This window comes from Manis javanica, chromosome 8, assembly GCF_040802235.1.
Source record: "Manis javanica isolate MJ-LG chromosome 8, MJ_LKY, whole genome shotgun sequence".
Classification (NCBI taxonomy): Eukaryota; Metazoa; Chordata; class Mammalia; order Pholidota; family Manidae; genus Manis; species Manis javanica.
The window spans coordinates 35357636-35373009 of record NC_133163.1 but is presented as its reverse complement, the minus strand read 5'-3'; the positions used below and the strand labels follow the sequence as shown (position 1 = coordinate 35373009).

The window sequence follows — 15374 nt, the reverse complement described above, 5'->3', positions numbered from 1 at the left end:
CATATGCAGAAGATTTCTCTCAAAACAGGGGGGGTGATGTTCTAAGCTTCACCACTGTTGATCCCCAATTTCTCACCTGATGGCCCCCCTGTGAGTGTGCCTGTCTTAGGTTGTTCCTCCCTTGAGGAATCTTACCTGTCTCTGGCTAACCAGTCATCTTCTGGGGCCATACAGGGAAATGTAAAGTTGGTAAGTGAGAGAGAAGCCATATTGTTTGAAAAGGTTAGCTTTTTACTTCTTTGCAGATTTATGCCCTGTGGCTTCTATGCCCAGCATTTGTCTTGAGGTATCTTTACCACTTGGAGGAATTATGATACTTGGTAAATTCGATATGAGGCACGAATTCTATTTAAGGGTTGTAATTAGGAAGGAAGAAGAAAGCTATAGAGGTAGCATATGGAAGAAAACATGGGAGGGTTGATTATTTCTTTGACATCTTCTTGTAGAGTAACTTAAGCATGTATAGGTTTTAAACTACTAACTAACTTGCACACACACATTAACATAATAGGAATACAGTTACATAACCAAAGCAGCTCTATAATTACCAGCCATCTCCAGTTAAGCCAAAAAAACCAGTTAGGCACCCTAAGCATTTGTGAAAATTTGTCCATGATATGATGGATATTGTCCAACTGTACTTGAACAGTCTGAGAGAAATCAGACAAATTAAAACAACCCATTCTTGGGAACTGGTCACATCTCATATGTTCTTTTAACTGTAGATAGTCTGTAGTCGTAAGATTTTGGAGCGCTACAACTTGCACTTCTCCTAATTCTTGGTTGAGTTCCAACATTATAGATCCAGTCAAATTTGTTGTTTTACTGTATGCACAGGCCAGCTTAGATATCTCCTTCTTCATTCCAATGGCAAGTCCAGGAAATGGTGGGATGGATGCAGCTACAACTGCAGCATTGCCTGGATCTTTGTGGAGGTTTTTTGATGATCATCTTCTGGTATGAGTCTTCCAGAGAGTGCTGATGTTGGAAGGTCTTCTTCATATTGTATCTTAGTTCATTTTCTGGGTAGCCAAATTAGGCTTTGATCTTCTGTATAAACACAAACAGACCCTTTGCCCACACTTTGATATGCCCTTTATACCATTGTGTAGAACTCATTGGAGGTCACCACACAGGAACTGCTTTTCTTTTTTTTTAAGAGAGAGGAATATTATCAGAAAAATGTACCTCCATAGCTGATCATCTGACACCCTTTAAGTGATCAAAATTAAGGATATTTAAAGCATGCGTTAATCGTTGATTTACCATTAGCTTTATCCTATCAAGGAGTAATCCCCCTTTCTTTCTTTCTTTCTTTCTTTCTTTCTTTCTTTCTTTCTTTCTTTCTTTCTTTCTTCCTTCCTTCCTTCCTTCCTTCCTTCCTTCCTTCCTTCCTTCCTTCCTTCCTTCCTTCCTTCCTTCCTTCCTTCCTTCCTTCCTTCCTTTCCTTTCCTTCGTTTCCTTTCCTTTCCTTCCTTTCCCTCCTTTCCCTTCTTTCCCTTCCTTCCTTTCCTTCCTTCCTTCCTTCCCTTTCCTTTCCTTCCTTCCTTCCTTCCCTTCCTTTCCTTTCCTTCGTTTCCTTTCCCTTCTTTCCCTTCCTTCCTTTCCTTCCTTCCTTCCTTCCTTCCTTCCTTCCTTCCTTCCTTTCCTTCCTTCCTTCCTTCCTTCCTTCCTTCCTTCCTTCCTTCCTTCCTTCCTTCCTTCCTTTTTTTTCTCTTTAATCTACACTTACATCAAGAATATTATGTTTACTAGTCTCTCCCCTATACCAGTCTGTTTTGAGCATTTTGAGGAACCTCCATACTGCTTTCCACAATGGTTGAACTAATTTACATTCCCACGAGCAGTGTAGGAGGGTTCCCCTTTCTCCACAGCCTCGCCAACATTTGTTGTTGTTTGTCTTTGGATGGCAGCCATCCTTACTGGTGTGAGGTGATATCTCATTGTAGTTTTAATTTGCATTTCTCTGATAATTAGCGATGTGGAGCATCTTTTCATGTGTCTGTTGGCCATCTGTATTTCTTTTTTGGAGAACTGTCTGTTCAGTTCCTCTGCCCATTTTTTAATTGGATTATTTGTTTTTTGTTTGTTGAGGCGTGTGAGTTCTTTATATATTTTGGACATCAAGCCTTTATCGGATCTGTTATTTACGAATATATTCTCCCATACAGTAGGGTTCCTTTTTGTTCTATTGATAGTGTTTTTTGCTGTACAGAAGCTTTTCAGCTTAATATAGTCCCACTTGTTCATTTTTGCTGTTGTTTCCCTTGCCTGGGGAGATATGTTCAAGAAGAGGTCACTCATGTTTATGTCTAAGAGGTTTTTGCATATGTTTTTTTCTAAGAGTTTTATGGTTTCATGACTTACATTCAGGTCTTTGATCCATTTTGAATTTACTTTTGTGTATGGGGTTAGACAATGGTCCAGTTTCATTCTCCTACATGTAGCTGTCCAGTTTTGCCAGCACCATCTGTTGAAGAGACTGGTGGGGTCTTTGCCTGGTTTTGGTATTAGGGTGATGTTGGCTTCATAGAATGAATTTGGGAGTATTCCCTCCTCTTCTATTTTTTGGAACACTTTAAGGAGAATGGGCATTATGTCTTCTCTGTGTGTCTGATAAAATTTGGAGGTAAATACGTCTGGCCCCGGGGTTTTGTTCTTGGGTAGTTTTTTGATTACCGTTTCAATTTCTTTGCTCGTAATTGGTTTGTTTAACTTTTGTGTTTCTTCCTTGCTCAGTCTTGGGAGGTTGTATTTTTCTAGGAAGTTGTCCATTTCTTCTAGGTTTTCCAGCTTGTTGGCATATAGGTTTTCATAGTAGTCTTTAGTAATTCTTCATATTTCTGTGGAGTCTGTTATGATTTTTCCATTCTCATTTCTGATTCTGTTGATTTGTGTTGATTCTCTTTTTCTCTTAATAAGTTTGGTTAGAGGCTTATCTATTTTGTTTATTTTCTCAAAGAACCAGGTCTTGGTTTCGTTGATTTTTGCTATTGTTTTAGTCTTCTCAATTTTGTTTATTTCTTCTCTGATCTTTATTATGCCCCTCCTTCTGCTGACTTTAGGCCTCATTTGTTCTTCTTTTTCCAGTTTCGATAATTGTGATGTTAGACTATTCATTTGGGATTGTTCTTCCTTCTTCAAGTGTGCCTGGATCGCTATATACTTTCCTCTTAGGACTGCTTTCGCTGCGTCCCACAGAAGTTGGTGCTTTGTGTTGTTGTTGTCATTTGTTTCTATATATTCCTTGATCTCTATTTTGATTTGTTCATTGATCCATTGATTATTTATAAGCATGTTATTAAGCCTCCATGTGTTTGTGAGCCTTTTTGTTTTCTTTTCAGAATTTATTTCTAGTTTTATACCTTTGTGGTCTGAAAAATTGGTTGGTAGAATTTTAATATTTTGGAATTTACTGAGGCTCTTTTTGTGAGCTAGTATGTGGTCTATTCTGGAGAATGTTCCATGTGCACTTGAGAAGAATGTATATCCTGTTGCTTTTGGATGTAGAGTTCTATAGATGTCTATTAGGTCCATCTGTTCTACTGTGTTCTTCAGTGCCTGTGTGTCCTTACTTATTTTCTGCCCGGTGGATCTATCCTTTGGGGTGAGTGGTGTGTTGAAGTCTCCTAAAATGAATGCTTTGCAGTCTATTTCACTCTTTAGTTCTTTTAGTATTTGTTTCACACATGCTGGTGCTCCTGTGTTGGGTGCATATATATTTAGAATGGTTATATCCTCTTGTTGGACTCAGCCCTTTATCATTATGTAGTGGCCTTCTTTATCTCTTGTTACTTTCTTTGTTTTGAAGTGTTTTTTGTCTGATATTAGTACTGCAACCCCTGCTTTCTTCTCATTGCTGTTTGCCTGAAATATGTTTTTCCATCCCTTGACTTTTAGTCTGTGCATGTCTTTGGGTTTGAGGTGAGTTTCTTGTAAGCAGCATATAGATGAGTCTTGCTTTTTTATCCATTCTATTACTCTGTATCTTTTGATTGGTGCATTCAGTCCATTTACATTTAGGGTGACTATTGAGAGATATGTACTTATTGCCATTGCAGGGTTTAGATTCATGGTTACCAAAGGTTCAAGGTTAGCCTCCTTTGTATCTTACTGCCTAACTTAGCTCACTTATTGAGCTGTTATATACACTGTCTGGAGATTCTTTTCTTCTCTCCCTTCTTATTCCTCCTCCTCCATTCTTCATATGTTGTGTGTTTTATTCTGTGCTCTTTTTAGGAGTGCTCCCATCTAGAGCAGTCCCTGTAAGATGCCCTGTAGAGGTGGTTTGTGGGAAGCAAATTCCCTCAGCTTTTGCTTGTCTCTGAATTGTTTAATCCCGCCATCATATTTAAATGATAGTCGTGCTGGATACAGTATCCTTGGTTCAAGGCCCTTCTGTTTCATTGTATTAAATATATCATGCCATTCTCTTCTGGCCTGTAGGGTTTCTGTTGAGAAGTCTGATGTTAGCCTGATGGGTTTTCCTTCATAGGTGACCTTTTTCTCTCTAGCTGCCTTTAAAACTCTTTCCTTGTCCTCGATCCTTGCCATTTTAATTATTATGTGTCTTGGTGTTGTCCTCCTTGGATCCTGTCTGTTGGGGGTTCTGTGTATTTCCGTGGTCTCTTCGATTATTTCCTCCCCCAGTTTGGGGAAGTTTTCAGCAATTATTTCTTCAAAGAGACTTTCTATCCCTTTTCCTCTCTCTTCTTTTTCTGGTACCCCTATAATACAGATATTGTTCCTTTTGGACTAGTCACATAGTTCTCTTAGTATTGTTTTGTTCCTGGAGATCCTTTTATCTCTCTCTATGTCAGCTTCTATACGTTCCTGTTCTCTGGTTTCTCTTCCTTCAATGGCCTCTTGCATCTTATCCATTCTGCTTATAAGTCCTTCCAGGGTTTGTTTCACTTCTGTAATCTCCTTCCTGACATCTGTGATCTTCCTCCAGACTTCATACCATTGCTCTTGCATTTTTCTCTGCATCTCATCCCATTGCTCTTGCATTTTTCTCTGCATCTCTGTCAGCATGTTCATGATTTTTATTTTGAATTCTTTTTCAGGAAGACTGGTTAGGTCTGTCTCCTTCTCAGGTGTTGTCTCTGTGATCTTTGCCTGTAGTTTTGCCTTTTCATGGTGATAGAGATAGTTTGCAGAGCTGGTACGAGTGACAGCTGGAAGAGCTTTCCTTCTTATTGGTGTGTGGCCTTCCTCTCCTGGGAGAATAGCGACCTCTAGTGGCTTGTGCTGGGCAGCTGTGCGCAGGCAGGGCTTCTGCTTCCTGCTGGGCTGCTATGGAGTTTATCTCCGCTCTTGTAGTGGGCATGGCCTGGCTCGGGCTGCTGCTCTAAAATAGTGGAGCTCCGTTGGAGGGGGAGCTGCCGGGAGGCTATTTATCTCCGTAAAGGGCCTCTGTGCTCCCTGCTGCCCGGGGGGTTAGAGTGCCCAGAGATCCCCAGATTCCCTGCCTCTGGACTAAGTGTCCTGCCCTGCCCCTTTAAGACTTCCAAAAAGCACTCTTCAAACCAAAACAACAACAGCAACAACAAAAGAAAAAAATAATAATTAATTAAAAAAAAAAGGAAAAACGCATGATTTTCTTTGTCCTGAGGCGCTGGCCTCAGGCACCTGTTCACCGCTCTTGCTTACCTGTTTTCCTAGTATTACGGTCCCTGTCCCTTTAAGACTTCCAAAAAGCACTCGCCAAAAAAAAATAAATAAATAAAAGATGGAAAAAAAAAAGGCCGCTCCCATTTCTTTGTTCTCTGACGTCGGCCTCAGGCACCCACTCACCGGTCCTGCTGCCCTGTTTCGCTAGTATCCAGGACCCCACGCATGCACTGTGTCTGCGCTCTGGTCTGGATGGCTGGGGCTAGGTGTTCAGCAGTCCTGGGCTCTTTCTCCCTCCCTGCTGACTCCTCTCCACCCGCCAGGAGCTGGGGGGAGGTGCACTCAGGTCCCACCGGGCTGAGGCTTGTATCTTACCCCCTTTGCGAGGTGCTGGGTTCTTGCAGGTGTAGATGTGGTCTGGATGTTGTCCTGTGTCCTCTGGTCTCTATTTTAGGAAGAGTTGTCTTTGTTATATTTTCATAGATAAATGTGGTTTTGGTAGGAGATTTCTGCTGCTCTACTCACGCCTCCATCTTGGCTCCACCCTCCCATTTTGCATTCTTATGAGCAATGTACGAAAGTTCTAGTCCTGCATCCTTGCTAGCACTTGGTATTGTCAGTTTTTTTTTTGATTTAGCTCTTTTGTACAGAATATCATTGTGGTTTTTATTTGCATTTTCCTAATGGCTAATGATGCTGAGTATATTTTCACGTGCTGGACAATATATATATTTTTAACATTCTGAGAATGCTTATCTGCGTTTTAAAAAATGATTGCAGTTTTTTTCCAAAACAGAACAGTAAATGGCCTTGACAAGGCTTTTGACAAGCATCTGGGTTATAACTGCTTCATTGCCCAATCCAGAGGACACTATTCACATGAAAAAAAAAAAACTCTCTAGAGTTGTGCATTATAGCAGTCTTGGCTCTATGTGTATATATTATCTAGAATTATTGGTGATTAGGCTGCATAGAAAGGTGAGTACTATCAAATGATGCATTTAAAAATCATTTTTCAATGTTGCTCTGAAATAAGATTTTGTCCAGGAGCAATTTGTGAAGAAATGCCATATAGGCAGTATGTCTAATGGATCAGACTTGAGAGAGAGAAAGCCCTATTTCAGATACTCAGTTCCTCCATTTACTGCATGATGACCTTGGCCATCTTATCTAGCTACTTTGAGCCATTTCTTTATCAGTGAAACAGGGTTGATAATATCTCCCTTTTGTGGATGTGGTAAGAATGATCAATACCTGGCACACAGTAGACCTCCTCAAATTGCAACTGCTTTTACTTCTTTTTCTTAGCACTGCTTAGTGCTAATTACCCAAAATGCTACCCAGCAAAGGCTTACGGTACCAGCAAAGTAGAAGAAAAAAATTTGAAGAAAATTGAAAGCACTTAATATTTTAAAAAATTGGGAGCAGTAATCCGAAAAGAAATAAGAATCTTATTGGACTAAATATTAGCTGTTTAGAATTTAATAAGGAAGGATATAAAGGGTTATGCTATTATATTTTCTATACTGGGTGTCTCTGAAAGTCTTAATTTGATCCTTACACTATGACCACGGCCACCTCTGTATCATGTCCATGTTAAAGACACTTCAAAATATATTATCTAGGAGATTCAAGATGGCGGTGTGAGAGGTGAGACAGAGGACTCCTCCCAAAACCACAGATAGTGTGAAAATATAGTTAATACAACTAACCCTAAAACAGCAACCAGAAAGAAGGCTGCACCAGACTGCACATAGACCTCATGAACAGAGCAGACCTCACCAAACAGGGTAATGTACAAAAGCCTTGATCCAGCGGGACCTGAGCCCTTCCCCCACCCCAGCTCATGGACGGGAGGAAGAAAACAGAGCAGGGAAGGGGTGGAAGCCTGGGACTGCTGAACACCTGGCCCTGGAGATCTGCCTTGCCAGCAGAAACCTACATTGGTGGTGGTCTGGAGGATGGGGAGCTGGGACAGGCGGAGTGCTTGAGAGACAGATTCCGGCCGTTTGTTGAGGATGGGATCCACACCTGGCCACTTTGGGACAAGGGAAAGGCAGGTGGTCTGACAGGCTCCCTAGCAGCAAGAGGGCTGCTGAAGGGGCAGGGTTTGCACAGAGCTTGCTGTGCCGGAGAAGGGACAGGGGGCACAAGGTTGTCTGGGTGCGCTCTGCCCAGCAGATTGGGAACTTTGGGGAGCTTCAGGTGCTCCATCCCCCTAGCTGGCTACTCTGCTCTGAGGCCCCCCACTGTGATAAGCAGCCTGCCGAGCCTTCCTTCTGGCCTGACAGTACTGGCTCGCAAAACGGCAGTCATTGCACTGGCGTCAGGCCAGCTAGAGGGAGGCCTCACCTACAATAGCTAGAGATGCCAAGCACAGAGGCTTACACCTGTGTACTCAGCCCACTGGCTCTGATACAGGAGACAGGTAGGGCAGACGGGAATCAGGAAACAGATCTTTCCTCCCCCCAGGCACCTGCTCTGCTTGCTGACAACCGCCAACATCACTTTAGGGTATGAGCAGCTCCAGAGACTAGAGCTTCTGGGCAATAGAGGGCATCACACAGAAATGTGTTTCAGATCAAAATCTCACAAACCCCAGAAAAAGAGCCAAATGAAACGCAACTCACCAATCTTCCTGAAAGAGAGTTCAAAATAAAAATCATAAACATGCTTATGGAGGTATAGAAAATATGCAAGAACTCAGGAACAAATTTTTTATTTTTATTTTTTATTTTGGTAAAATTAATCTACAATTACTTGAGGAACATTATGTTTACTAGACTCTCCTCATCACCAAGTCCCCCCCACAAACCCCATTACAGTCACTGTCCATCAGCGTAGTAAGATGCCGTAGAATCACTACTTGTCTTCTCTGTGTTGCACAGCCCTACCCGTGCCCCGCTCTGCATTTTACGTCCTATTCGTAATGCCCCCTTTCTTTCCCCCCCACCCTTATCCCTCCCTTCCCACCCATCCGCCCCAGTACCTTTCCCTTTGGTAACTGTTAGTCCATTCTTGGATTCTGTGTTTCTGCTGTTGTTTTGTTTCTTTAGTTTTCTCTTTGTTCTTATACTCCACATATGAGTGAAATCATTTGGTATTTGTCTTTCTCTGCCTGGCTTATTTCACTGAGCATAATACCCTCTAGCTCCATCCATGTTGTTGCAAATGGTAGGATTTGTTTTCTTCTTATGGCTGAATACTATTCCATTGTGTATATGTACCACATCTTCTTTATCCATTCATCTACTCATGGACACTTAGGTTGCTTCCATTTCTTGGCTATTGTAAATAGTGCTGCAATAAACATAGGGATGCATATGTCTTTTTCCAGCTGGGCTGCTGCATTCTTAGGATAAATTCCTAGAAGTGGAATTCCTGGGTCAAATGGTATTTCTATTTTGAGCTTTTTGAGGAACCTCCCTACTGCTTTCCACAATGGTTGAACTAATTTACATTCCCATCAGCAGTGTAGGAGGGTTCCCCTTTCTCCACAACCTTGCCAACATTTGTTGTTGTTTGTCTTTTCTATGGTGGCGATCCTTATTGGTGTGAGGTGATATCTCATTGTAGTTTTAATTTGCATTTCTCTGATGACTAGTGATGTAGAGCATCTTTTCATGTGTCTGTTGACCATATGAATTTCATCGTTGGAGAACTGTCTGTTCAGATCCTCTGCCCATTTTTTAATTGGATTATTTTGCTTTGTGTTTGTGAGGTGTGTGAACTCTTTATATATTTTGGATGTCAATCCTTTATTGGATCTGTCATTTATCAATATATTCTCCCATACTGTAGGATGCCTTTTTATTCTCTTGGTGGTATCCTTTGCTGTACTTTTCAGCTTGATATAGTCCCACTTGTTCATTTTTGCTTTTGTTTCCCTTGCCAGGGGAGATATGTTCATGAAGAAGTTGTTCATATTTATGTCCAAGAGATTTTTGCTTATGTTTTTTTCTAAGAGTTTTATGGTTTCATGACTTACATTCAGGTCTTTGATCCATTTTGAGTTTACTTTTGTATATGGGGTTAGACAATAATCCAGTTTCATTCTCTTACATGTAGCTGTCCAGTTTGGCCAACACCAGCTGTTGAAGAGGCTGTCATTTCCCCATTGTATGTTCATGGCTACTTTTCATATATTAATTGACTGTTTATGTTTGGGTTAATGTCTGGGCTTTCTATTATGTTCCACTGGTCTGTGGCTCTGTTCTTGTGCCAGTACCAAATTGTCTTGATTACTGTGGCTTTGTAGTACAGCTTGAAGTTGGGAAGTGAGATGCCCCCTGCTTTATTCTTCCTTCTCAGGATTGCTTTGGCTATTTGGGGTCTTTTGTGGTTCCATATGAATTTTAAAACTATTTGTTCCAGTTCGTTGAAGAATGTTGTTGGTATTTTGATAGGCATTGCATTGAATCTATAGATAGCTTTAGGCAGGATGGCCATACTGACAACATTAATCCTTCATAGCCAAGAGCATGGCATGAGTCTCCATTTGTTAATGTCCTCTTTAATTTCTCTTAAGAGTGTCTTGTAGTTTTCAGGGTACAGGTCTTTCACTTCCTTGGTTAGGTTTATTCCTAGGTATTTTATTTTTTTTTGATGCAATTGTGAATGGAATTGTTTTCCTGATTTCTCTTTCTGTTAATTCATCATTAGTGTATTGGAAAGGAACACATTTCTGTGTAGTAATTCTGTATCCTACAACTTTGCTGAATTCAGATATTAGTTCTAGTAGTTTTGGAATGGAGTCTTTAGGGTTTTTTATGTACAATATCATGCCATCTGCAAGTAGTGACAGTTTGACTTCCTCTTTACCAATCTGGATGCCTTGTATTTCTTTGTTTTGTCTGATTGCCATGGCTAGGATCTCCAGTAATATATTGAATAACAGTGGGGAGAGTGGGCGTCCCTGTCTTGTTCACGATCTTAGAGGAAAAGCTTTCAGCTTCTCGCTGTTAAGTATGATGTTGGCTGTGGGTTTGTCATATATGGCCTTCATTTCGTTGAGGTACTTTCCCTCTATAACCATTTTGTTGAGAGTTTTTATCATGAATGGATGTTGAATTTTGTTAAATGCTTTTTCAGCATCTATGCAAATGATCATGTGGTTTCTGTCCTTTTTGTTGATGTGGTGGATGATGTTGATGGAGTTTTGAATGTTGTACCATCCTTGCATCACTGAGATGAATACCACTTAATCATGGTGTATGATCCTCTTGATGTATTTTTGCATTCGGTTTGCTAATATTTTGTTGAGCATTTTTGCATCTATGTTCATCAGGGATATTGGTCTGTAATTTTCTTTTTTGGTGAGGTCTTTGCCTGGTTTTGGTATTAGAGTGATGCTGGCTTCATAGAATGAGTTCGGAAGTATTCTCTCCTCTTCTATTTTTTTGGAAAACTTTAAGGAGAATGGGTATTATGTCTTCTCTATATGTCTGATAAAATTCAGTGTTGAATCCATCTGGTACAGGAGTTTTGTTCTTGGGTAGCTTTTTGAATACTGATTCAATTTCTTTGCTGGTAATTGGTCTGTTTAGATTTTCTGTTTCTTCCCTGGTCAGTCTTGGAAGGTTGTATTTTTCTAGGAAGTTGTCCACTTCTTCTAGGTTTTCAGCTTGTTAGCATATTGATTTTCGTAGTATTCTCTAATGATTCTTTGTATTTCTGTGGTCCAATGTGATTTTTCCTTTCTCATTTTTGATTCTGTTGATGTGTGTAGATTCTCTTTTTCTCTTAATAAGTCTGGTTAGGGGCTTATCTATTTTGTTTATTTTCTCAAAGAACCAGCTCTTGGTTTCATTGATTTTTGCTATTGTTTTATTCTTCTCAATTTTATGTATTTCTTCTCTGATCTTTATTATGTCCCTCCTTCTGCTGACCTTAGGCCTCATTTGTTCTTCTTTTTCCAATTTCGATAATTGTGACATTAGACCATTCCTTGGGATTGTTCTTCCTTCTTTAAATATGCCTGGGTTGCTATATACTTTCCTCTTAAGAATGCTTAAGTAGTTGGGGCTTTGTGTTGTTGTTGTCATTTGTTTCCATATATTGCTGGATCTCCATTTTGATTTGGTCATTGATCCATTGATTATTAGGAGCGTGTTGTTAAGCCTCCATGTGTTTGTGAGCCTTTTTGCTTTCTTTGTACAGTTTATTTCTAGTTTTATGCCTTTGTGGTCTGAAAAGTTGGTTGGTAGGATTTCAATCTTTTGGAATTTACTGAGGCTCTTTTTGTGGCCTAGTATGTGGTCTATTCTGCAGAATGTTCCATGTGCACTTGAGAAGAATGTGTATCCTGCTGCTTTTGGGTGTAGAGTTAGTTCTGTAGATGTCTGTTAAGTCCATCTGTTCTAGTGTGTTGTTCAGTGCCTCTGTGTCCTTACTTATTTTCTGTCTGGTGGATCTGTCTTTTGGAGTGAGTAGTTTGTTGAAGTCTCCTAAAATGAATGCATTGCATTCAATTACATCCTTTAATTCTGTTAGTATTTGTTTCACTTATGTGGGTGCTCCTCTATTGCGTGCATATACATTTATAATGGTTATATCCTCTTGTTGGCCTGACCCCTTTATCATTATGTAATGTCCTTCTTTATCTCTTTTTACTTTCTTTGTTTTGAAGTCTATTTTGATTCCAGTACTGCATCACCTGCTTTTTTTAAATTTTTTTAAAATTTTTAAAAAATTTTTTTATATTTAAAAATTTTTTTTATTAAAAAATTTTTTTTTTGAGAGGGCATCTCTCATATTTATTGATCAAATGGTTGTTAACAACAATAAAATTCTGTATAGGGGGGGTCAATGCTCAATGCACAATCATTAATACATCTCAAGCCTAGTTCTCGTCAGTCTCCAATCTTCTGAAGCATAATGAACAAGTTCTTACATGGTGAACGAATTCTTACGTAGTGAATAAGTTCTTACATGGTGAACAGTACAAGGGCATTCATCACAGAAACTTTCGATTTTGATCACGCATTATGAACTATAAACAATCATGTCAAATATGAATATTCGTTTGATTTTTATACTTGATATATATGTGGATCCCACATTTCTCCCTTTATTATTATTATTATTTTTATTTTTAATAAAATGCTGAAGTGGTAGGTAGATGCGAGATAAAGTTAGAAAACATAGTTTAGTGTTGTAAGAGAGCAATTGTAGATGATCAGGTGTCTGCCTGTAGACTATGTGCTAATCTGAGTTAGACAAGGGCAATAAAACATCCATGGATGCAGAAGCTTTCTCTCAAAACGGGGGGGGGGGTGAGTTCTAAGCTTCACCACTGTTGATCCCCAATTTCTCACCTGATGGCCCCCTTTGACTGTGCCTGTCTTAGGTTGTTCCTCCCTTAAGGAATCTTACCCATCTCTGGCTAACCAGTCATCTTCCGGGGCCATACAGAGAAATGTAAAGTTGGTAAGTGAGAGAGAAGCCATATTGTTTGAAAAGGTTAGCTTTTTACTTCTTTGCAGATTTATGCCCTGTGGCTTCTATGCCCAGCATTTGTCTTGAGGTATCTTTACCACCTGGAGGAATTATGATACTCGGTAAATTCGATATGATGCATGAATTCTATTTAAGGGTTGTAATTAGGAAGAAGAAAAGCTGTAGAGGTAGCATATGGAAGAAAACATGGGAGGATTGATTATTACTTTGACATATCTTCTTGTAGAGTACCTTAAGCACATATAGGTTTTAAACTACTAACTAACTTGCGTACACACATTAACATAATAGGAATACGGTAACATAAACAAAGCAAATCTATAATTACCAGCCATCTCCAGTGAAGCCAAGAAAACCATTTAGGCACCCTAGGCATTTGGGAAAATTTGTCTATGATATGATGGATATTGTCCAACTGTACTTGAACAGTCTGAGAGTAATCAGACAAATTAAAGCAACCCATTTCTGGGATCTGTTCACATCCCATATGTTCTTTTAACCGTAGATAGTCTATAGTCATAAGATTTTGGAGTGCTACAACTTGCACCCCTCCCAACTCCTGGTTGAGTTCCAACAGTACAGATCCGGTCAAATTCGTTGTCTCACTGTATGCACATGCCAGCCTAGACATCTCCCTCCTCATTCCAATGGCAAGTCCAGGAAACGGTGGGGTGGACGCAGCCACAACCACAGCATCGCCCGGATCCCTGTGGAGGCTTTTTGATGATCATCCCCCGGCACGAGTCCTCCAGAGAGTGCTGATGCTGGAAGCTCCTCCTCATATCGTATCTTAGTTCCTTTTCTGGGTAGCCAAGCTAGGCCTTGATCTTCTGCATAAAATCAAACAGACCCTTTGCCCACACTTTGACATGTCCTCTATACCACTGTGTAGAACTCATTGGAGGTCAGCACACAGGAACTGCTTTTTTTTTTTTTTTTTTATTAAGAGAAGGGCATATTATCAGAAAAGAGTACCTCCATAGCTGATCATCTGACACCCTTTAAGTGATCAACATTAAGGATATTTAAAGCATGTGTTAATCTTTGATTTACCAATAGTTTTATCCTATCAAGGAGTAATCCCCCTTTTCTTTGTTTTTTTAATCTTTAATCTACACTTACGTGAAGAATACTATGTTTACTATGCTCTCCCCTATATCAGGTCCCCCCTAAAAAGCACATTACGGTTACTGTCCATCAGCATAGCAAAATGTTGTGGAATCACTACTTGTCCTCTCTGCATCACCTGCTGTTTTCACCCTATTGTTTGCATGAAATATCTCTTTCCATCCCTTTACTTTTAGTCTGTGTATGTGTTTGGGTTTGAGGTGAGTCTCTTGTAAGCAACATATATATGGGTGTTGCTTTTTTATCCATTCTGTTACTCTGTGTCTTTTGATTGGTGCATTCAGTCCATTTACATTTAGGATGATTATTGACAGATGTGTACTTATTGCCATTGCATGCTTTAGATTTGTGGTTACCAAAGGTTCAAGGTTAGCTTCTTTACTATCCAAGTGTCTAACTTAACTCACTTTTTAATCTATTATAAACACAGTCTGATGATTCTTTTCTTTCCCTTCTTATTCCTCCTCCTGCATTCTTTATTTATTATGTGTTTTATTCTGTGTTCTTTTGTGTTTCCTTTTACTGCTTTTGTGAGTAGTTCATTTCTTTTTTTACCTTTAGTTAGTATTTGGTTGGTCTGCTTTCTTGGCTGTGATTTTATTTTCTCTGGTGACATCTATTTAGCCTTAGTAGTGCTTCCTTCTAGAGAAGTCCCTCTAAAATTCCCTGGAGAGGTGGTTTGTGGGAGGCAAATTCCCTCAACTTCTGCTTGTCTGGTAATTGTTTAATCCCTCCTTCATATTTAAATGATAATAATGCTGTACACTGTATTCTTGGTTCAAGGCCCTCTGTTTCATTGCATTAAATATATCATGCCAATTTCTTCTTGCCTGTAAGGTTTCTGTTGAGAAGTCTGATGGTAGCCTGATGTGTTTTCCTTTGTAGGTGACCTTTTTCTCACTCTGGCTACCTTTAGTACTCTGTCCTTGTCTTTGATCTTTGCCATTTTAATTATTATGTGTCTTGGTGTTGTCCTCCTTGGGTCCCTTGTGTTGGGAGTTCTGTGGGCCTCCATGGTTTGAGAGACTGTTTCCTCCCCCAGTTTGGGGAAGTTTTCAGCCAGTATTTCTTCAAATACACTTTCTATCTCTTTTTCTCTCTCTTCTTATGGTACCCCTATTATGCAAATATTGTTCTCTTTGGATTGGTCACACATTTCTCTTAATATTCTTCCA

The 15374-nt window shown here is 39.8% G+C and overlaps 1 protein-coding gene across 12 annotated transcripts in view; it reads left to right on the top strand.

Moving 5' to 3' along the window:
* The window catches only part of FUT8 (fucosyltransferase 8), a 379544-nt gene that overhangs the window by 20979 nt on the left and 343191 nt on the right, over positions 1-15374 (top strand). The window lies entirely within an intron of this gene.